The sequence below is a fragment of the Pseudophryne corroboree genome, chromosome 7, assembly GCF_028390025.1.
Source record: "Pseudophryne corroboree isolate aPseCor3 chromosome 7, aPseCor3.hap2, whole genome shotgun sequence".
Lineage (NCBI taxonomy): Eukaryota > Metazoa > Chordata > Amphibia > Anura > Myobatrachidae > Pseudophryne > Pseudophryne corroboree.
Genome location: NC_086450.1, coordinates 61,723,350 through 61,746,173, shown reverse-complemented (window position 1 = coordinate 61,746,173; position 22,824 = coordinate 61,723,350).

Below are 22,824 nucleotides of genomic sequence, written 5' to 3'. Positions count from 1 at the left end.
GGGTGATGAGGAGCCGGCGGGTGAGTGTAGCGGAGCCGGCGGGTGAGTAAAGGGGAGCCGGGAGGAGACAGCGGGTGAGTACAGGGTGAGCCGGGAGGAGGCAGCGGGTGAAGACCGCCGTACTTTCCGGCTCGGCGGCTGCTGAAAGCGCAGTGTGACCTCACAGTCACAGGTCACGCTGCGCAGGGGGAGACGGGAGAAGGGAGCCGGGCAGCGTCTGAGCATCCTGCGGACGCTCAACGCTGATCCCTCAATCCCCGAGATTGGAGCTTCCAATCCCGGGGTTGAATCCCGGGCGTTTTTGGGCCTAAATCCCAGGATTCCACCGTTCCCGATCCCGGGATTGGCCTCCCTACTCCAGACCTACTCAGTGCTTGCGATCACTTCAGACTGTTCAGTTCCTGTTTTGACATCACGAACACGCCCTGCGTTCGCCCAGCCACGCCTGCATTTTTCCTGGCACGCCTGCGTTTTTTTGAACACTCCCTGAAAACGGTCAGTTGACACCGTGTGTGTGAGTTGGGGTACGATACCCAGGTTTATCTCTAGACCGCGTAGGGAACATAATGTGACCATAGCGGCATAAACGCACCGTCTGGGCTTCCGCAGCGCTGCTCGATGCATCACCTTGGCCTGGAAGGGGTTAATGTTTTGTGGTGGGAGGAACGTAGAGATAGGGTCCGGGGGTCTATTGGCTGGATCGTGGATAGGGGCTGGCCTGTCATGCATATAGTCTGCTGACCGGATACTTCCTGCCTCTCTTCCAGCTCTTCTCGTGACCCGCCCTCCCGCCCTGGGGACTTGGTTTTGTTCTGCAGTTGTGTTCAATGTGTCGGCTTTTGGTGGCCGGTTTCTGAACGGTTACTTCATTTTATTTATGAGTTCAAGGTTAGAAGTTTGGGTGTACTTTTAGGTAAATTTCATAGTCTTTTGAATTAGTTTACGGGCATCACTTTACCAAGTGGGGTCCATATAATAGGTATAAACATATGTGGATGGCGGGGCCAGTGGCCCAATTTTTAACCCCGTAGGGGCGGAGCGTCCCTACAACTGTTGGTGGGCAGGGGTAGTGGCAGAAGGTCGACCCCTGTCCTTGGATTTTTGGATTTTCAATGTTCGGGATGGAGGCAGGAGGCCGATCCCGAAACATCTGGGGCAGAAGGCTCCCTCACACATATGTTTTTTATTGCTTGCTTTTTTCAGTATTATAATGTTTTTTCACCCATGTTACGTTTATCATGTTTTAACCGTTCTTCTCCCCGCCACCTTAGTTAGAGAGGGAAGTCTGCATTTTAGCGTTAGTATTTAATAGGCCTTCCTCTCAGTCAGAAAATAAAAGCTGACCCCTTTCACGCCAATTACAGTTGTGGTGTCTTTATTTTATAAGATAAGTTGCGTGAGTGGCGCGTGGATGCATCTGACGTGTGAGGTTTATAGATATTGAGACTGTGAATATCCAGATTTCGTGTTTAGAAGAACAAAGATACCTTGATGTGTTTTATATACCCCCTAACAGCGTGAGTGGGGGTACGCCAAATATAAAACTTTCACCCATTCCAATAGGAAAGTGACTGAATATTGTCATAATTTTTTTCCGTTTTATGCGCTTAATGAAATTATTGATCCTATCCTGTTTTTATCTTCTGTTTACAATAATTTGGATTAGGGGTGATATCCAATTGGATCAATATTTTCTATAAGCAGCATTTCCCCTGCGCCAATTTGTGTGATCTGCAAAAAACACTTTTCCCTACATGGGAATAAAGCAGTGTTATTCCCGGGTTGAATACCGGGTCAGTGGCAGCGTGAACGGATTCCCGGGTTGATACGACCCGGGACCCGTTCACTACATATGGAGAGGTGGCGCGAGGGTGAGCTCATCTCCTAGTGCTGCCTCTGCCTCCGCTCCCGCTGCCAGCTCCGCCCCTCGCCACTATGGCAACCGACCCGGCAAATTGCCGGGTCGGAAAGCCCGCAGTTAAAGTACAATGCTGGATCCCACCCAGGAAGGACCCGTTTCCAATTCCCGGGTGGGGACGGCATTGGCGATGTGAAAGGGGCTGAATTCACACAGCCCCGTTGTTACCCAGGTCCATCCCGTAATGGTCAGTGTGTTGGTTTAAAAAATGGAAATAGGAGTCTTCAAAGAACGTGTAATGGTTAGCATTACTGCCTGACAGCACTGATGCCATGGGCTCGATTCCTACCATGGCCCTAACTGTGTGGGGTTTGTATATTCTCCCCGTACTTGCATGGGTTTTCCTCCAGGTACTCCGGTTTCCTCCCACAATCCAAATATATACTGGTAGGTTAATTGGCTACTGACAAAATTAACCCTAGCGTGAATGTGTGTGTGTGTACATGTGGTAGGGAATATAGATTGTAATCGCCACTGGGGCAGGGACTGATGTAAATGGGCATAATATTTTCTATAAAGCGCTGCTGTATATGTGTGTGCTATATAAATAACTTCTAATAAATAATAAAGACCATTGTAATGTGTGAGATACACTGAATGGTCGTGGTACGCAAGTGATGTGACAACAGGTCCTGTCTCCGGATACGTGCTCATCCTGATCTTTTTATTTTATTTATCTATGTTATTTATTTATATAGCGCACACCTATTCTGCAGGGCTTTACACACAATATTTGGTCATTCTCATCAGTCCCTGCCCCAGTGAAGCTTACAATCCATAGTCTAGTGGTTCCCAGTCTGTGTGCCTGATACCCTGGGGTGCCATGAGGCTCTTGCAGGGGTGCCTTAGGTTGGTGGTCCAGAATCAAATCAAATTATTTATGGTTAAAGTGATAGGAAAAACCAGTACTAGTGGCTGCCAGTCATAAAACCCGGACAATCGGAAGCACAGCTGTACACCACAACATACTGACACCAAGGATGACAGTGAAGCACTATTTACTTCATTTAATATATATTTTTTCCAAATTTAGCAATAAAAAACTTTTAACCTAGGGGTGCCATGAAAAAAATGTTGATTGTCTGAGAACCAAGGCCATAGTCATAGTGGCAGTTGTTCCTCGGGGGCTGTAGCGCAGACCATAAATAGCAGAGGGTGGCTGGCTAACGGATTATCCTAACTGTACCATGAATCTTGTTTTTAACATCTGCAGGTGTCTGCCTGTCCCCGTATTTCAGCTGCTGCACCCGGGACACATCAGTCAGCATCTCCTTCCAGTATCTGCCCGCCCTCCCAAACTCCTGTGCGTCTAGCCAATGGAAGTCTGGGTGGCGGCAACATAAAGTTACAACGGTAACCGTGTTGTGGCCGGAAGAAGTAATCATCTCACCACTTCGTTAGGCGTTTGCAAGATGTCACTAATTCCTATTGAATTGAAAAGTTGAACATTGGTTTAGTAGACAATATGGCTGCCTCCACTTTGCTTGTGATAGGTCCATTTTAATAAAAAATGACAATGGTTTTGCCAGCGACAAATGCATTATAAAAAAAAAAAATCCATAAACACGTTTTATGAGCACGTGCAGAAGTAATTTGTATATTTTGCGCTAGGCAACTTGGCGTAAGTCACCTCAGCATCACCCCTTACTGCCCTCATCACAGTACATGCCCAGACATGCTGGTGCTTCTACACAGAGATATGGAAATGCCAAAATAAAAACAACAACAAATACATTTACAACATTAATTGTGGTGTAAATCTGAATAGGCACAGTGTTTTCAGAGCCGCAGTCATCGTTTATCCTTAAACATCCCACCTACATCATGGAGAATAAGATTAAAGAGACGCTTGTAAGAATAACAGGGGGACATTTTGTCAGTGTAACAATGCTTATGTAAACTAGCAACTGTGTTGTGGTGTTTCCTGCACTTGTTGTGTGCAATGTGTGGCTGCAACAACACAGTAATTGGCTAAAGAGAAATGTGGATTTGCTTTTATATACAGCAATCCCTATTGTCATTCATGGCTGTAATCTACAATAATAGAGGACAACACATCTAGCTGAGAAAACGTGTGATTTTTTAACAATTTATGTATGGACCACAATGAACTGCGTTGCGTTGGCACGGAAACAGTCGGCACACTTTTTAAAAATGTTAATCTTACGTATGTGTATTCTTTTATTCTGTGTACTCCCAACATTGGGCCGTATTACACTAAGCAGCATTTGCATAGAAGAAGTAACTTAATTTTAACATTTTAAAATGAAAAGCATGTTTGTACTGCGTATTGTCATGTACATGACAAAACCATTTACTGTTTTCTCAGTCACAATCCTCTCAGTTCAGAAATACTGTATTTCCTTGTCAAAGATAATGTTTATCATACACAAGGATGTGAGCTTCCCCCTGTAGGCAAATAGAGTGCACTGCAGATTATAAATTATTGTGGGATCCAGGCGTTCGCGATCCTTCCTTGCAGTCAAAATACCATTGCCGGATTCCCTACACCACTCACAAAGCCTGGTACTGGGATCCCCAACACTAAAGGTGCATACACACACGGAGAGATTTTGACTATGAGAGATTTTGACTGAGAGACTTCCCTTGAACTGGCAGTCAGAGATTTTGTCTAACTATGCAAGAGATTTTGGCTATGGGAGATTTTGGCTATCTCATTTAAATAAGGGGATGAGTGGGGGAGTGTCATATATAGGACGATTTTACAGGGTGGCTGGTATTTAAATAGCTAAAAGTTTTAAAAAAAAATTGCGTGGGGTCCCCCCTCCTATGTATAACCAGCCGCGGGCTCTTTGAGCCAGTCCTGGTTGTTAAAATACAGAGGAAAAAATTTGTAGGGTTCCCCCATATTTAGACAACCAGCACCGGGCTCTGCGTCCGGTCCTGGTTTAAAAAATACGGGGGACAAAAGACATAGGGGTCCCCCGTATTTTTAAAACCAGCACCGGGCTCCACTAGCCAGGGAGATAATGCCACAGCCGGGGGACACTTTTATATTGGTCCCTGCGGCCGTGCCATTACCCCCCCAACTAGTCACCCCTGGCCGGGGTACACTGGAGGAGTGAGGACCCCTTAAATCAAGGGGTCCCCCCTCCAGCCACCCAAGGGCCAGGGGTGAAGCCCGAGGCTGTCCCCCCCATCCGTGGGCGGTGGATGGGAGGCTGATAGCCTTTCAAAATGACATAAAAAGAATATTGTCTTTTGCTGTGGAACTACAAGTCCCAGCAAGCTTCCCCCACATGCTGGTACTTGGAGAACCACAAGTACCAGCATGCGGGGAAATAACGGGCCCGCTGGTACCTGTAGTTCCACAACAAAAGAAATACCCAAATAAAAACACAACTCACACACCGTGAAAGTAAAACTTTATTTAAACACACTAACACACTCACACATATTTACCTACATCCCACGCCGCCAATCACGTCCCCTTGTCCAGTAGAATCCAATAGGGGTACCTGTAAAAAAAAAAATCATCCCCTTTTTACACATTACAGCAGACAGCGTCCCCTTTTTACACATTGCGGCAGACAGCGCACCCATTTTACACATTACAGCAGACAGCGCACCCATTGTACACATTACGGCAGACAGCGCACCCATTTTACACATTACAGCAGACAGCGCACCCATTGTACACATTACGGCAGACAGCGCACTCCACCATCATGCCTGCGGGACAACAGCAAGCAGCCCCGCCACCCGCCAGGCAGCAGAGCACCATCTCCGTCTCGCTCTCTCCTCCCTCCCCTCCCCCCCCCCCTCAGGGACAGCTATGGACACACCACATAGCTGCTCCCCCCCCCTATAGCTGATAGAACACGTATACACTTTGCACCAGGTGGAGCACTAAAACACTGCGCCAGGTAGAGCACGTATAAACTTTGCACCAGGTAGAGCAATAAAACACTGCGCCAGGTTGAGCACGTATACACTTTGCGCCAGGTAGAGCACGTATACACTTTGCACCAGGTAGAGCACATATACACTTTGCGCCAGGTAGAGCACTAAAACACTGCGCCAGGTAGAGCAGGTATACACTTTACGCCAGGTAGAGCACGTATACAGTTTGCGCCAGGAAGAGCACATATACACTTTGCGCCAGGTAGAGCACATATACACTTTGCGCCAGGTAGAGTACATATACACTTTGCGCCAGGTAGAGCACATATACACTTTGCGCCAGGTAGAGCACTAAAACACTGCGCCAGGTAGAGCACTAAAACACTGCGCCAGGTAGCCAGCTACAGACAGTGACTCTCTCATTTACTTACCACCCCCCTTATCCCCCCCCCCCCCCCCGGGACCTGTGCTAGCTGACAAGCTCGGGGCCAAAGAAGTAAGCATTCACAACACAAACACTGACCGCGGCATCTCCCCCCCCCCCTTCCCCCGCTCCCCACCTTATGGAGCTGCAGCTAGGCAGAGGAGAGGAGCGGGAATAGGCCAGGCACCTCGTATCATGCTGTGCACCTGGGACAGTCCCGGAGCCAACGCACAGCACATATCACCACCGCCAACCCCCTGTCAGACTCGGCGCAAGGAACAGCGGCATCTCCCCCCCTGCCCCCGCTTTCCCACCTCACGGAGCAGCAGCGGGAATTGGCCAGGTACCTCACTATTCATACTCACCTTTTCAGCGGTGTCTGGAGCTCCTGAACTCTGCTGACTCTTCCCTCTTCAGCCTCCGCGCAATGAGCTATGGGCGGCGGGGAGTGGCTAGAAGGAAACATCGCTATCGCTGGGGAAAATCGCTTGTGCACACAAAATATGAGCGATTTTGACTAACTTTTCCAGCGACATAGTCTAAATTGACTTGCCTGCACAGTCTATTTTTCCCAGCGATAGCGACCTGGCGGGGACGCGCATCGCTATCGCTGCCTGTGTACACACGGAGCGATATGCACTAACTTTCTGAGTGATTTTGACTATATAGTCAAAATCGCTCAGTTATATCGCTCCGTGTGTATGCACCTTTAGATCCCACACGAAGGTATGCCAGGACTGCGGAGAGGTAAGCGCTGGAAGGGGGGGGGGGGGGTGTATAAGGTTTAAGCTGTGTGTGTGTGTGTGTGTGTGTGTGAGTGTGTGGTGGGGGGGAGTGTTTTGCTTAGTTTGCAGGGAGAGGAGGTTGGAGTTAGGCTGCGGGGAGCGGGAAGGGGGGGGGGGTTGGGTAGGCACCACTAGGTTGGGTTAGGGTTAGGCTGTGGGGTGAGGAGGGTTAGGGTTAGGCTGCAGGTAAGTAGGGTTAGGCAGGTTAGGGATTAGGTGTAGCCAGTGCCGTAACTAGGCATTTTAGCGCTGTGTGCAAGAAACGGCATTGGCGCCCCCCCCTATGCAAAACATGGGCAGTGCGCGCCGTAGGCGCGCTCAAAAAAATGAGGGCCGTGGCTTTATGGGGAAAGGGTGTGGCCACAAAATAATACCAATTCATACTACGGTGCACAGTAGTCTCCATTATTCAAATTACACCGCACAGTAGCGCCACTACACCAGGTAGAGCCCCTTTTACACATTACGGCAGACAGTCCCCCTTTTTACACATTACAGCAGACAGCGTCCCCCTTTTTACACATTATGGCAGACAGCGTCCCCCTTCTTACACATTACGGCAGACAGCGCCCCCCTTTTTACACATTACGGCAGACAGCATCCCCCTTTTTACACATTACGGCAGACGTCCCCCTTACACATTACGGCAGACAGCGTCCCCCTTTTTACACATTACGGCAGACAGCGCCCCCCTTTTTATACATTACGACAGACAGCGTCCCCTTTTTACACATTACGGCAGACAGCGTCCCCCTTTTTACACATTATGGCAGACAGCGTCCCCCTTTTTACACATTATGGCAGACAGCGTCCCCCTTTTTACACATTACGGCAAACAGCGTCCCCTTTTTACACATTACGGCAGACAGCGTCACGAGAGAGAGAGAGACAGACAGACACTTACCATCTCTCCCCGCTGTCCTCTGTGACACTGGCTGGTGCTGCTGTGCTGGGGCGGGCTGCGGCTGGGTAATGGAGCTGAGCGGCGCCGGCGGCTGGGGCATGTTGGTGGGTCCTCCCCGCTCTGAAGCTCCGTACAGTGCGGCTGGGCAATGGAGCTGTACGGAGCTCTGATGCTCCGTACAGTGTTAAACAGGGCAGTGACTGTGCGCTCCCCAGGGCTCTGCGCTGTGTGCGAGGCCCCTCTCGCACACACATAGTTACGGCCCTGCGTGGGGGAAAGCGAGAGATGAGACGTGGAGGAGAGCAAGAGACGTGGGGGAGAGTGAGAGATACAAGACATGGGGGGAGTGCGAGAGACGAGACGCGGGGGAGAGCGAGAGAGACAGGAAGGACAAGTGGTAGAGGGAGAGAGATGAGACGCGGGGAGAGCGAGAGAGACGAGATGTGGGGGAGAGTGAGAGAGACGAGACGTGGGGGAGAGTGAGAGATACGAGACATGGGGGGAGTGTGAGAGACAAGACGAGAGGGAGAGAGACTACGCGTGGGAGAGCGAGAGAGACGAGACGCGGGGGAGAGCGAGAGAGACGAGACGCGGGGGAGAGCGAGAGAGACGAGACATGGGGGAGAGTGAGAGAGACGACACGTGGGGGAGAGTGAGAGAGACGACACGCGGGGGAGAGTGAGAGAGACGACACGTGGGGGAGTGCGAGAGAGTCGAGATGCGCGGGAAAGTGAGCTACAAGAATGAGACGTGGGGGAGAGCAAGAGACATGTGGGAAAGTAAGACATGGGGAGTGGGTGAGATGTTGGGGGTAGAGAATGAGGTGGGGAAAGAGACAGGGGTGGGGGAGAAAGAATGACTGAGAGGGGGAGCACCACAGAAAAAAAACCTGCAATCTAGAATAACCCCCATTTCAGTGTGACAGACCTGCAGCTTGGTGCTCTCACGTGTCATTTGTGGTGCGAGTAGGCGCTACCAATAAAGCTGCCGTGCGGCCAGGGGCCATGTACAAGGTGGCAGCAGGGGTGGTGGAATCCAGGACTGCGGGCCGGACAGAGTGGCGCCAGAGTGCGGGGTGTAGCTGCCGGGGAGCACAGGATGGCATCGGCAGCGCGCAGAAGTCTGTAGCAGCAGGCCGGGAGCAGGAGAGGGAACCAGCGGGTGAGAGGTGCGGGATTAAGATAGAGGTCGGGAAGCTGCTTCTATACTGTACATTGCAGCAGGAACTTACAGATCACGGATGCGGCTGGTTCCGCCTACAGGACGCCTGCGCTGTGTGCGGTGCCCCCTTTGCACACACCTAGTTACGGCACTGGATGTAGCAACCTTTTCTAGTAGGTGTCGTGATCCTGAGCGTCGGGATGCCACTGTCGGTATTCTGACTGCCGACATCCCAAGTGCCGAGACCTGATACCATCCTGTTATAGCACTGGGCTGGGGTGTGGGTGGGGTTTAGGGGTCAGGGCAGAGGAGAGTGGGGACTGAGGTGACCCAGCATATGGTCCAAATAACTTGTAAATAAATAACATTACATAAATGAAAAACATAATAAATTCAAATATGTTAAAAAGAAAATGCCACTAAATATCTCTCTCTCTCTCATATATATATATATATATATATATATATATATATATATATATGTGTTTGCAAGGAGACAATTCCTATTCACAAAAAAATAGGAGGAGAAGGACGGCTTTTTTTTATGGACACTTGCTAAAACTAATTAAAAATCAATGCCCAAAAATGCAATAGCAACTGAGAAAAAATGATGAAAAAAGAAAAACAAGTGATGAAAAATTAAAAAATGGAAGCTAAAGACGTGATAATAACTAAAAATTAGAGATGTGCTGCGGACACTTTTCGTGTTTTGGATTTTGGTTTTGGATCTGGATCCCCACTTGTGTTTTGGATCTGGATTGGTTTTGCCAAAAAAACCCTTTCAGGTTTTGGTTTTGGATCTGGATGATTTTTGAAAAAAATATAAAAACAGCTAAAATCACAGAATTTGAGGGTAATTTTGATCCTACGGTATTTATTAACCTCAATAACATTCATTTCCAGTCTGTTCTGAACACCTCACACCTCACAATATTGTTTTTAGGCCAAAAAGTTGCACCAAGGTTGCTGGATGACTAAGCTAAGCGACACAAGTGGGCGGCACTAACACCTTGCTCATCTCGGAGTGGCACTGCAGTGGCATACAGGATGGCAGTTTTTTTTTAAAATAGGCCCCAAAGAGCACATAATGCAAAGAAAAAAAAGAGGTGCAACGAGGTAGCTGGATGACTAAGCTAAGCGACACAAGAGGGCGGCACAAACACCTGGCCCATCTAGGAGTGGCACTGCAGTGGCAGACAGGATGTCAGTTTTAAAAAATAGGCCCCAAAGAGCAAATAATTCAAAGAAAAAAAGAGGTGCAACGAGGTAGCTGGATGACTAAGCTAAGAGACGCAAGTGGGCGGCACAAACACCTGGCCCATCTAGGAGTGGCACTGCAGTGGCAGACAGGATGTCAGTTTTAAAAACTAGACCCCAAAGAGCACATAATGCAAATAAAAAAATTGGCGCAAGATGGAATTGTCTTTGGGCCCTCCAAACCACCCTTATGTTGTTTAAACAGGATATGCACAGTTTAATAAACACATAATTTCAGCGGCAGGTGGTCCCTCTGAAAAAAGCTTGCCAAGTTCTCCGAATCATAGCTAGCTACAAACATACCACCTCCATATTTGATGACTTTTCACATTATGAGAAGAGGCAAGAGGAAGAGGACAGTGTCAAAAGGTGATTAAAAATTAGAGAGGCACACGCAATCAGTAACAACACACAGGCTTTCACCGCCACTCCTATATTGGTGTGGAACAGAAAGGACTTCAACCAAGCAAATTTATAATTATGAATTGCCACATTACTGGACAAACTGAAAAACTAGGGTCCAAAGCCTCCAAAATTGTACCCCCTTCTCCATATTCATGGATTAAGATAATCTAGGATTTAATGCTGGGATGCAAATAAACTAGAGATGGATGGCGGAAACTTTTCGCGTTTTGGTTTTGGATCTGGATCCCCGCTCGTGTTTTGGAACTGGATTGGTTTAGCCAAAACCACCCTTTCGGGTTTTGGTTTTGTATCTGGATGATTTTTAAAACAAACAAACAAACAAACAAACAAACAAACATAAAAACAGCAAAAATCACAGAATTTCAGGGTAATTTTGACCCTACTGCATTATTAACCTCAGTAACATTCATTTCCACTCATTTCCAATCTATTCTGAACACCTCACAATATTGTTTTTAGGCCAAAAAGTTGCATTGAGGTCGCTGGATGACTAAGCTAAGCGACACAAGTGGGAGAAACAAACACCTGGTCCATCTAGGAGTTGCACTGCAGTGGCAGACAGGATGGCAGTTTAAACAAAATAAGCCCCAAAGAGCACATAATGCAAAGAAAAAAAAGAGGCGCAATATGGAATTGTTCTTGGGCCCTCCCACCCACCCTTATGTTTTTTAAACAGGACATGCACAGTTTAATAAACCCATCATTTCAGCGACAGGTGGTCACATCAGGAAGAGGCAAGAGGAAGAGGACAGTGTCAAGTAAGTGATTAAAAATTAGAGAGGCATATGCAATCAGTAACAACACACAGGCTTTCACCACCACTCCTATATTGGTGTGGAACAGAAAGGACTTCAACCAAGCAAATATATAATTATTAATTGCCACATTAGTGGACAAACTGAAAAACTAGGGGCCAAAGCCTCCAAAATTGTACCCCCTTCTCTATTTTCAGGGATTAAGATAATCTTGTATTTAATTCTGGGATGCAAGTAAACTGGTGTACTGTATAACACAGGATCAAGATTGGATATTTTTTCCCCCCCACGGAGACTTATTTTGTGAAAATCTCATGGGTTTCTTTTTTCCCCATTTTTTTGTTTATTGCATTTTTATTTACATATTTTGTGGCAGATGCCTTATTTTTGTTTTTCACAGCTCCCAGTTACACGCATGTGAGTATACCTGTGTGTCCCAGTTACACGCATGTGAGCATACCTGTGTGTCTTGTTTATTTTATTCATATTTTATTTTTAAATAAAGCAGCCCCTTAGATGTTTTAGCAGCCCCTCCTGAGCCCCCACAGCAGCCCCGGATGGGGCAAGTTGAGTTCGGGTGGGTTCGGTAAAGTACTAAGCACGACTGTGCAGTAAATGTTTCTGTTATTGAGCCCCTGCCCTAGTGGAGCTTAGTCGAGCTTATAGTATGAAACTCATTTCATACTATAAGTAGGACTGTGGGAGGAAGCAATGCTAACCTCTGTGCCCACAGCATGCCTCAGCCTTGCAAGCCAGACATCTTCCCTGGCTGTAAGCCACCATGAGACTCCATACTGGGCCTTATTCAGTAACTGTTTGTGCCTCACAGGAGCTCCTGGCCCATCGAGTGCTGCAGTGCCATGGAAAGCTGATGCAATGCAAGATCACTGAATCTCTGTTCTTCTAACGCCGCGAGGTCTTGCGATAACCCTATGCAGCCCTTAGGAAAAGAAGATTCCTGTACAACAAATGCGCATCTTCTAAATAAATAATCCAAAAATGTGGAACATCAATAATGAATCAAAATTAAGGTTGACTAATTGGAGCCATTCATTTGAGTAAGTCCCTAACATAAAATAATAAGAAAAAAAACTCTCTCTCTGCTCTGGCAGAAAATATCACTTTTACCTCTCCAGAAGTTGCACTGGATTATTATTCAGTCTCTTCTGAGTTACACTGACTTTGGCCACAAATGTGGTCCCTCCCTACTTTATTTAAAAACACTTCGGCATTTTCCATTTCCACCTTTGCGGCTAGTTTTCACAAATCTGTTTGTGATGTTGAAGCTTGTTTCATATCTGCTCTAGGCTTTCATTTAAACCTAGGATCAAGTACAGCAGCACCCCTGGACTTATACAGCATAGGCAGCACCCCTGGAGAATTACACAGAACAGCAGACAGGCAACAGCACCCCTGGACTTAAACGGCAGTGGGGCAGCACCCCTGGACTGATAAGGCAGAGGGCAGCACCCCATATAGGACAGCACCCCTGGAATGATGTGGCAAAGAAAATACATACAAGATGGAATTGTCCTTGGGCCCTCCCACCTACCCTTATGTTGTATAAACAGGACATGCACACTTTAACAAACCAATCATTTCAGCGACGGGGTCTGCCACACAACTGTGGCTGAAATGATTGGTTTGTTTGGGCCCCCACCAAAAAAAAGCAATTAATCTCTCCTTGCACAAACTGGCTCTACAGTGGCAAGATGTTGTCCTCATCCTCAGACCCCCCCCCCTTCAGTGTTTACATCCTCATCCTCACAGAGATATAATATTCAAACAAAACCACATAATGTAGGTGTCAGTGGGCTGCTTACACTATTACCCAAAGTTTCTGAACATGACAATGACTTATGATGAATGCACTGCAGGCAGGCCGAAACTAGGATTTTGGCGCCTGGGGCAAAGCAGTAATTTGGCGCCCCCTATGTACACAAACACACACTTTGGAACCATGTCAAAAACACAGTAATAAACATTTGGCAAAGTGACAAACAGCACCGTCAGGGTGCATCCAGCACACGTTCTCTAGGAAAATGGATAGGAACACAAGAAAACTAACATGCACCTCAGATACAGTATTATGGGGGACTCTGACTGGCCAACTGCTGTAGGACTACAAAGACCAGCATGCCAGTCAGGATCTAGGGCCAATTAAAGAGGAGGAGTACCTATCCTGGCTGCAGAGAGGAGTCCCTGGGACTGGCTGGTGTTATATACCTGATATAAGCCATGCAGTCACTGTATCACACACACTGGGGGGAGGAGGACTCCAACTGGTCAACTGTTGTAGGACTACAAAGACCAGCATGCCAGTCAGGACCTAGGGACAATTAAAGAGGAGGAGTACCTATCCTGGCTGCAGACAGGAGTCCCTAGGACTGGCTGGTGTTATATACCTGATATAAGCCATGCAATCACTGTAACACACACACTGGGGGGAGGAGTACTCCAACTGGCCAACTGTTGTAGGACTACAAAGCCCTGCATGCCAGTTGGGACCTAGGACCACTCTTTGGGAGGCAGCAGCTGTCCTGGCGTATAGAGACCTCACCTCAGACTAATTATCATCTGCTGCTGCTTCCTCTCACACTTTCCTTTTCTAGTAGAGCTGCTATGCAGGAAGGGGGAGGCGCTGAGCAACAGGGCCAGGGGCAGATATAGTTTACACAGGCACAGGAGTGTGTGAATGGCCACCCTCGCCCCATTCATAACTGTTCTAGTTGCTGGGGGTGGGTTTTTTCCCAGGAGTCCACATTGGTGGTACTGAGGAGCAGGGGACCTGCACCGAGGGATCTGTCTGGGACCCGGCAATAGGTAGCCCCTTAGGGTCCTGTCCTCATCTGGTGGATCTGCGGGAAGGGGGAGGTGCTGGGGAACAGGCCTGGGGGCACACAGCGCTTACACAGGCACAGGAGTATGTGAGCAGCCATGGACCAGCACTCGGGAAATGAAAGGGGGCAGCTGGAGAGTTCATGGTCACCACCCCTGCCTCATTCATTAACGTTCTAGTTGCCAGGGAGGGGGGAGTTTCCCAGGAGTCCACATTGGTGATGCTGGGGACCGGGTACCTGCAGCGAGGGTTCTTGGACCTTGCAGAACGGCTGAGAGAAAGGAGGGGAGGCAGAGTACCCGTCTCTGCACCCTCTCAGATTTTGCACCCGGGGCACATGCCCCCTTAGCCCCCCTAGTTGCGGCCATGCTGCAGGTTACGTATAATGGAGGATGTTCCTAGGTTAATGTCCTTACACCTACTTATTATGGATTGACAAAGGCAACACATGGCTTGAGACCTGTTGTCCGGATTTGCAGAGAAATAATTCCACACCAAAGAGGTGTCTTTTTTGGTATTTTGCCCAGGCATGACAGTGAACTTTTTCATCCCATGGCCAGCAACTGTCAACCACTGGTGTCTTATTACAAACCACATCACCATCAAAATCCTCATAGTCAATTTCCTCCGCAGTGCAAGCTACATCCATATCCTCCTCATCCTGGTGTACTTCTACAGTGACATCCTCAATCTCAATATCAGCAACTGGACTAGCGGTGCTCCTCTCAGCACTTGCAGGGGGTGTGCAAATGGTGGTAGGACCCTCCTCTTCCCATACAGTGTTGTGAAGGTCAGGCCTAGACATTGCAACCATGGACAGTGCCAGCACTCCTGTATTTTCACAACACCCCTGTAATTTTACAGCATGCAAGACAATGCCAATGTACATTTATTTTCACTGCACCACTGTATTTTTACAGCACACAGGGCCAGTGTACATTTATTTTCACTGTACCCCTGAATTTTTACAGCATACAACACAGGGCCAGTGTAGATTGATTTTACCCTGCACCCTAGAATTATTACAGCATACAAGATAGGGCCAGTGTACATTTATTTTACTGCACCCTAGAATTATTACAGCATACAAGACAGGGCCAGTGCACATTTATTTTACTGCACCTTAGCATTATTACAGCATACAAAACAGGGCCAGTGTACAATTATTTTACTGCACCCCTGAATTTTTACAGCATACAGGGCCAGTGTAATGTTATTTTAACAGCAGCACTCCTATATTTTACAGCATACAGGAGCAATGCGCTTTTAATTTTTAACAACTGCACCCATGAATTTTTACAGCATACAGTGCCAGTGTAATGTTATTTTAACAGCAGCACCCCTACATTTTACAGCATACAGGAGCAGTGTGCTTTTAATGTTTAACAACTGCAGCCATGAATTTTTACAACATACAGGGCCAGTGTAATGTTACTTTAACAGCAGAACCCTATATTTTACAGCATACAGGAACAGTGTGCTTTTAATTTTTAACAACTGCACCACTTAATTTTTACAACATACAGGGCCAGTGTAATGTTATTTTAAAGGCAGCACCCATTTTACAGCATACAGGAGCAGTGTGCTTTTAATTTTTAACAACTGCACCCCTGAATTTTTACAACATACAGGGCCAGCAGCACCCCTATATTGTGCCCCTGCACCCTGTACAACACAGTGACAGCCAGGAGAGCAACAACCATGTACAGCTGCAGCACCCGGCTGTAACAGCATATGAAACACCAGTGGCAGCCAGGACAGCACCCCTAACACAGCACAGGTACACCACAGTGACTGCAGCTGCACCCCTACAGGGCACACACTAACCCCACCCGATGCCACCACCCACAGAGAGGGACAGAGGTCTGTCTCCCTCACTCTCTTAGTCTGGAGTAAAAATAGCGGCGAAGCGTGGCTGTTTATATGGTATCCAAAACTCACGAGAATCCGACAGCGGGATGATGACATTTTGCCTCATTTTGGTTTCCGAGTCTGGCGGGAAGTTCTGAGCTGGACTTGGATCCGGGCTCAGAACGGGATGTCCGGGGGGGTGGGGACTGGGGAGGGGTGGGGGGTTCGGTTCCCTGGTAACTGAACCCGCTCATCTCTACTAAAAATGAAAACATTATAAGGAACAGTTATCAAATACAATTTTTCTGGTTATTTTCCACTTTTATTCTAAACATGTCGGTATCTTAACCTTTTATTACCTGAAAAGACTAAAGAATACCTCAGATGGCTTATTCAGCAATTAAAACAGTAAGGCAGACACCATGCTAGCATATAAACTTAAAGCGCACATTGATTCCTTTAACATCCCCACGACTCCGGACTCCCATAACATTCCTCAATATAGCTCCTTCAAGATTAATGACTTCTTTAAAACTTATTGCCAAACACTTTATCATTTGTACCCCCAGGGCTCTTCAGAATCTGACCCTCTCTCTGCAGTAGGCTCCCTCTCTACTTGTCCTCTACCGTGTCTTACCACTGTCAAACTGTCCTCCCTCAACGTTCCAAACAGCGAGCAGGAAGTCCTAGCTGATAATGAAGCACAGAAATCCTCTAAATCCCTGGACCAGAAGGGATTGCGATGTCTACTACAAGACTTTCCACTCCATCCTACTTTTACCGCTGACTGATACTTTCAATTTATTCTTGAAGGCCAATTCTCCCATATGGTCAAGGTAAAGATCATTATCCCAAAGCCTGACAAATACCTCTCAATTTGTTCCAACTATCGCCCAATCTCCCTATTGAACACGGACCTAAAGATTTTTGCTAAGGTGCTGGCAAATGGACTGAATCCGCTCCTACCCTCAATTATCCATCCTAAATTGGCTTTGTCCTGTCCAGGAAGTGGATAACACCAGACATATAATGGAGCTAATTCATCACATCAACAGTCTTAAAATACTTTCTCTGGCTCTTGCCATGGACAAGGAGAAAGCCTTTGACAGGATAACCTGGCCGTTCATGACTCAAACTCTTTTCAAATTCATTTTTTGAGGTAGATTTAGCCCCTCTGACTCTGTTCTAGAGGGTGGAACATTCTGAAATAGTTGTCCTATCATTAATGATGTCAGGTAGGGCTTTCCCCTATCTCTGCTGATCTTCACCTTGGTTATCTGTGGAATTGTAGTTAAGGACTCTCGCTACAAAATCTTTTTCTTTGTGGCCGACATATCCCTTAGTCTCTTGAAACCCATTATCTCCCTCCCCAACCTCTTCAGGAAGCTGTCTGAGCTTGGTGGAGTCCCTGGCTACAAAGTGAACCATTCTGAATCCAAGGCCCTCACATTCCACCTACCTGACCATCTTAAAAAAAAACTACTAAAACTTAACTTTGACTTTCAGCACTCAACTCCTCTATAAAATACCTGGGCATCTGTCTTAGTTACAAGGTGCACAACTTTGTGTAAGTATGCACAACTTACAAAACCAATTACCTCCTCTTGTCATATACACAATATTTCTTGGATAGGCCATATTAACATGATAAAAATGAATATTTTCCCATGGCTTCACTGTCCCTGAGGGTTACTCAGATGGGTTACTCAAATGTCTGATGGTCACGCAGCTGATCTGATGCTGCGTCCTTGGACACAACAGTGGATTACAGAAGCCGGAAGTGTGCGTCTTTTTATGTAAGACGCTTCCTGCGGCTTTAACATAATTTCGCACAGCTGATGAGTACAAACACACAGTGACTGTGCTATAACATCCACTTCTGAATCAGCCCCTAAGTCATACTTGCCAACTTTCTTTTTCACAGAGAAGCCCAGATAGGAGACACTGCAGACCACTCTGGAGACGGGACCGGGCACTCAGGTAATTAGGCTCTGCTCCCATCATGGCAAAAAGTAATGATTCGTGGGTACGTGGGGAGGGGGTGGGACTAAAATGGTGCGATTTGTGTAATTTCAGCTCCTTTCTCAAGGGATTGTAATGCCTGATTTTACCTCCTCATCCTGCAGTGCCCTCTGCATGCAGGAGATGCAGCCACACTTCCGAGGGGCGGGGGACTTCCACTAAAATTGTGAGTCTCCTGCACCTTCTGGGAGAGTAGGTAAGTATGCCGTAAGTTCACTAACACACAAGCATAACACACTAGGGCATATTTTTGTCAGAGGTGTGGCGAGGACACACACAAACATGGGGGAACATACAAATTCCACATAGAAAAAGCCCTTTTCTGGAATTAAATTAATTTCCCCTGCTGTTAGGTAGCAATGATAACCACTGTACCACCATATTTTCCCACAAAACCTAGTTTTTAAAAATGTGGTGTCCTTTCGATGTAATGCAGATCACAGCTGCACCGCAACAGGTAAATTACATAAATGCTGTTGCAATTAATATAATATCTTATGTATCTTACTATTGGGAGCTTGGAACTCCAGTTTTATTCCTGGTATGATATGTATTACGGACAATACTGGTGCACCCTTGCTTATCAAAAGAGATCCAGTTGAGTCCTTCCCACTTAATAAGAAGAGTCTGCACAAAACTGGGGGCACCAGGTGTTTTAGGTTTAAAATCTTTTTTTTCTTGACAAAGAAAAAAGAACCTTAAAATGGGATTTTGTTTCAACAGGGGATACTTTCTCTTAATAGTGTTCTGTATCATACATGATGATCTATTGAACTCTGACAAAAAAATATAGATCAAAGGAACCCTTTTAACCTTCCGCCCCTCTAGGTCTGACCTTGGAGGTCATATCCAAAAGGGAATCACAATCCAAAAAGATTAATCTCTCAATAGACGTTAAAAAGGTAATGCATTTGGTAAAAAAAAATGTATCATAACTTCAACGTGTGTTTAATATATTTCTAGAGCATTCCATTTGAATCTCATCAACTGTCCCTTGGGAATATGACTTTTCCAAGGTATGCAATGTGCTTTTGTAATGAAGGTAATTTTGGACTCTTGCGATAAGTGAGTGTGATGATGGTGGTACCTACGGCTGATCCAGGAAATCGTACTAAAAGTGTGTAGTCTCACTGTCTGTGAATATGAGAGTCTGGGCCATCAGTCAGCATACTATAGAGATTTTACCAGTCAGTGGGAACAATCAGGGTTGGACTGGCCCACAGGGGTACAGGGAAAACCCACGGTGGTCCCCACCGCCCGGGGAGGGGGCCGCTCTTCCTCCTCTAGGGATCAAGTTCCAGACCATGCACTTGAATTATACTTGATATATTTATCAAGGGGACCAGACCATGCACTCTCTAATGGTTACCCACACCATCTCTGGAGACTGGCAACACCCCTAAACATGGGCCCCTACAACTGCATTCCCATAGTGGGCCTTTCATGCCCCCGTCCAATACTGGGGACAATGATATATGAGAGGCAGAGGCGTAACTGTGGGAGGCAACAGAGTCGGCTGCCGCCGGGCTCCTGCTCTGTAGGGGGCACCTCTCCTCCCATTCTGTGTGTTAAGTGACACCATTCAATTATTCAACTAAGTTAACTGATATCTGCCACTATCTCTTTCTCCCTGCACCTTACAAGTCACACCCTCTTCATTATAGATACACAATTATTTTACAAGTGTCATACTCAGGATTAGAACCCACGACCTATAAGACTGGAAGCAGACACCTTACTGATAGAGCTATTTGCACTTGTATAGGAAGTCATTACAAGTAACTTCATATACTTAGTTATAATTCTCTTGCTTCCTCTACAGGCGCAAGTAGCTCTGTCAGTAAGGTGCTTGCTTCCATTGTAATAAGCCATGGGTTCTAATCCTGGGTATGACACTTGTAAAATATTTAAGAGAAGAAAAAAAACTGCTCTGCAGCTGGGATTTTTAAGTGTTTGAGCTGCTCTGAAATAGTAAATTAATGTTAAAAATTTGAAAGCAGAGCGCTTGAAATTATGTATCTATTATATATGTGTTGCTATATGAGAATGTTTTTATTAGTGCAATACCTGTTAAAAAAAGGGGTTTAATTAATACAATGTTAACAGCTCTTTGTGGATTTGCTGCTGTCCTCAGGTAATGATAAGGGTTACGTTTTTAGGTGGTCATTCCGAGTTGATTGCAGCCAGCAACTTTTTTGCTGCTGCTGCGATCAACTAGTCCACGCCTATGGGGGAGTGTATTTTAGCTTAGCAGGGCTGCGATCACTTGTGCAGCCCTGCTAAGCTAAAGAAAGTTCAAGCAGAACAAGACTAGCCCTGGACATACTTACCCTGTGCGACGATCTCAGCGATGCTGGGGCCGGCTTTGACGTCAGACATCCGCCCTCCGTTCTCCTGGGCACGCCTGCGTTTTCTTCTCCACTCCCCGAAAACGGCAGGCAACGGTCCGGTGACGCCCAGGAACGCCTTCTTTCTGTCAATCTTCTTGCGGTCTGCGACTGCTTTCTTCGTTGTCCGCAACGTAACCCGGCGACCCCTGTAGCCGGGCAACGGCGCGCGTGCGCAGTGCGGCCGCCGCGCATGCGCATTCCGGACCCATTCACACCGCAGCGACAAACCGCTGCATGCGAACAGGTCGGAATGACCCCCTTAATGCCATTTGTGAAGGAGCAGATCTTATTGAGAAAGTTCTATAGCACTAACTATCCCTATGCTACCAACCTTTGTCCGTGATAAGAATGAAGGTGCCTTCCTCCGGGTGGTTCCCCCGCTTTGGCCGCGGCTCCTGTGCTTGGAGTGACACAGACCGGGACTCCAAATATCACATTGTGCCGCACGGCACATAGGAGCCACAGACGGAGCAGGCGGAATGCTGCCAAGCACACCAACGCTGTTACACAAACCAAGACTCCCAGCAGTACATTGCGCCACATGGCACACAGGAGACTGTTGGTAGCATAGGAATAGTTAGTGCTATAGAACTTTCTCAATAAGATCTGCTCCATCCCGTACGACATTAAAAACGGAACCCTTATCATTACCTGAGGACCACAGCAAATGCACAAAAGGGCTGTTAACATTGTATTAATTTAACCCCCTTTTTTCTACAGGTATTGCACTAATAAAAACATTCTCATATAGCAACATTAGTTGCAACACATATATAATAGATACATAATTTCAAGCGCTCTGCTTTCAAATTGTTAACTTGTAAAATACTTGTTAGAGAAATAATAAGCATTGTGAGTCACTGTGCAGTCACACACTACATAGATCTGCCTAGATGCAACGGTTTTCAACTGACAATTCTAGCTTCATATAGTTAGAATCGGCATACTTGCTACGCAGGAGCAAATAGCTCTATTAGTAAGGTGTCTGCCTTCAGTGTAACAGTTGAGCAAATAGCTCTATTAGTTAAGTAAGGTGTCTGCCTTCAGTGTAACAGTTCATGGGTTCTAATCCTGGGTATGACTGCTAAGCAATGTGTGGTTTGAAATAAATGACAATAAAATGTATGTATGTTTTCAGAACTATATATATATACGCACACATATTTATCTATATATAGCATGGGGAGGGGGCACCAATATTTATCTAGCCTCCGTATATCTGGGATGAATTTATGCCACTGATGAGAGAGCTATAAACCCTTTAAGATGAGTTACCCTTTACAGTAATGATCAATACAGTGTCTACATTAACAGACAAGGCTTACAACAGAAGATGGCTAACCATCTGTCAGGCAAGGCTGCAAGACTATCAGAGGGCAGCGCTAACCAACATAACAGTCTGCCATAGCCAAAAAACAGCCTGCCAGTGATCCTGTGTAAACTGTGAGAGAGGCAGTGTATAGGATCACACACATGGCTACCTAAACAACTTTATTCTTAAATGGTATAAAAAGGGTAAACATCCCGACATACCATCAGACCTCTCCATATGGCCCATTCATACCACCCAGCCACATGCCATCACACCTCCCCAAAAGTATGTTTATAAAATCAACAAAAATATTGAAAATGGCCATCATGCCTCCCCACATTTAACCACATACATCAACCACCCGACACATGCCAGCAGCTGTCTCCCCATTTCTGAAAAGAAAACATTCGAACCATCAGGGTTGGGGGGTGGGTTCTGGGTACTCAGAAGCCCCCCATGTATGCACCACTGCCCCATGAGACTTTCCTTTTATTGGTGCCTCTGGCTCTTCAGTGTTGTGGAATACAAACCACAGCAAGTCTTCACAAATGGCAAGCTGGAACTTCTAGTAGCAAAATAGCTGGGGAGGGATAGGTTATACTGGTATACTGCCAGCCATATAATGCATTTAAAGTCACCTTAAGAGATGGGCCATTATGGTGCACTATGTCCCAGTGCTGGATGCTCATACTCAGGGTAACATTCGTCAGCAATACACTGTAGTTACTAAATGCTGTCCTTCTGTGCACTTCTAAATCCTATTTGGTCCTCCCTGATGAGTAGTCTATGTCCCGGTTGGGGGAGGGGAATAGTCAATGACCTGGGTGGAGGGGAAGATCTTGTTGCAGCATTCCCTGTGCCAGATTCTGTGCATGTCTATGCCCACATGCTTATCATGCACCCCACAAACCACTCA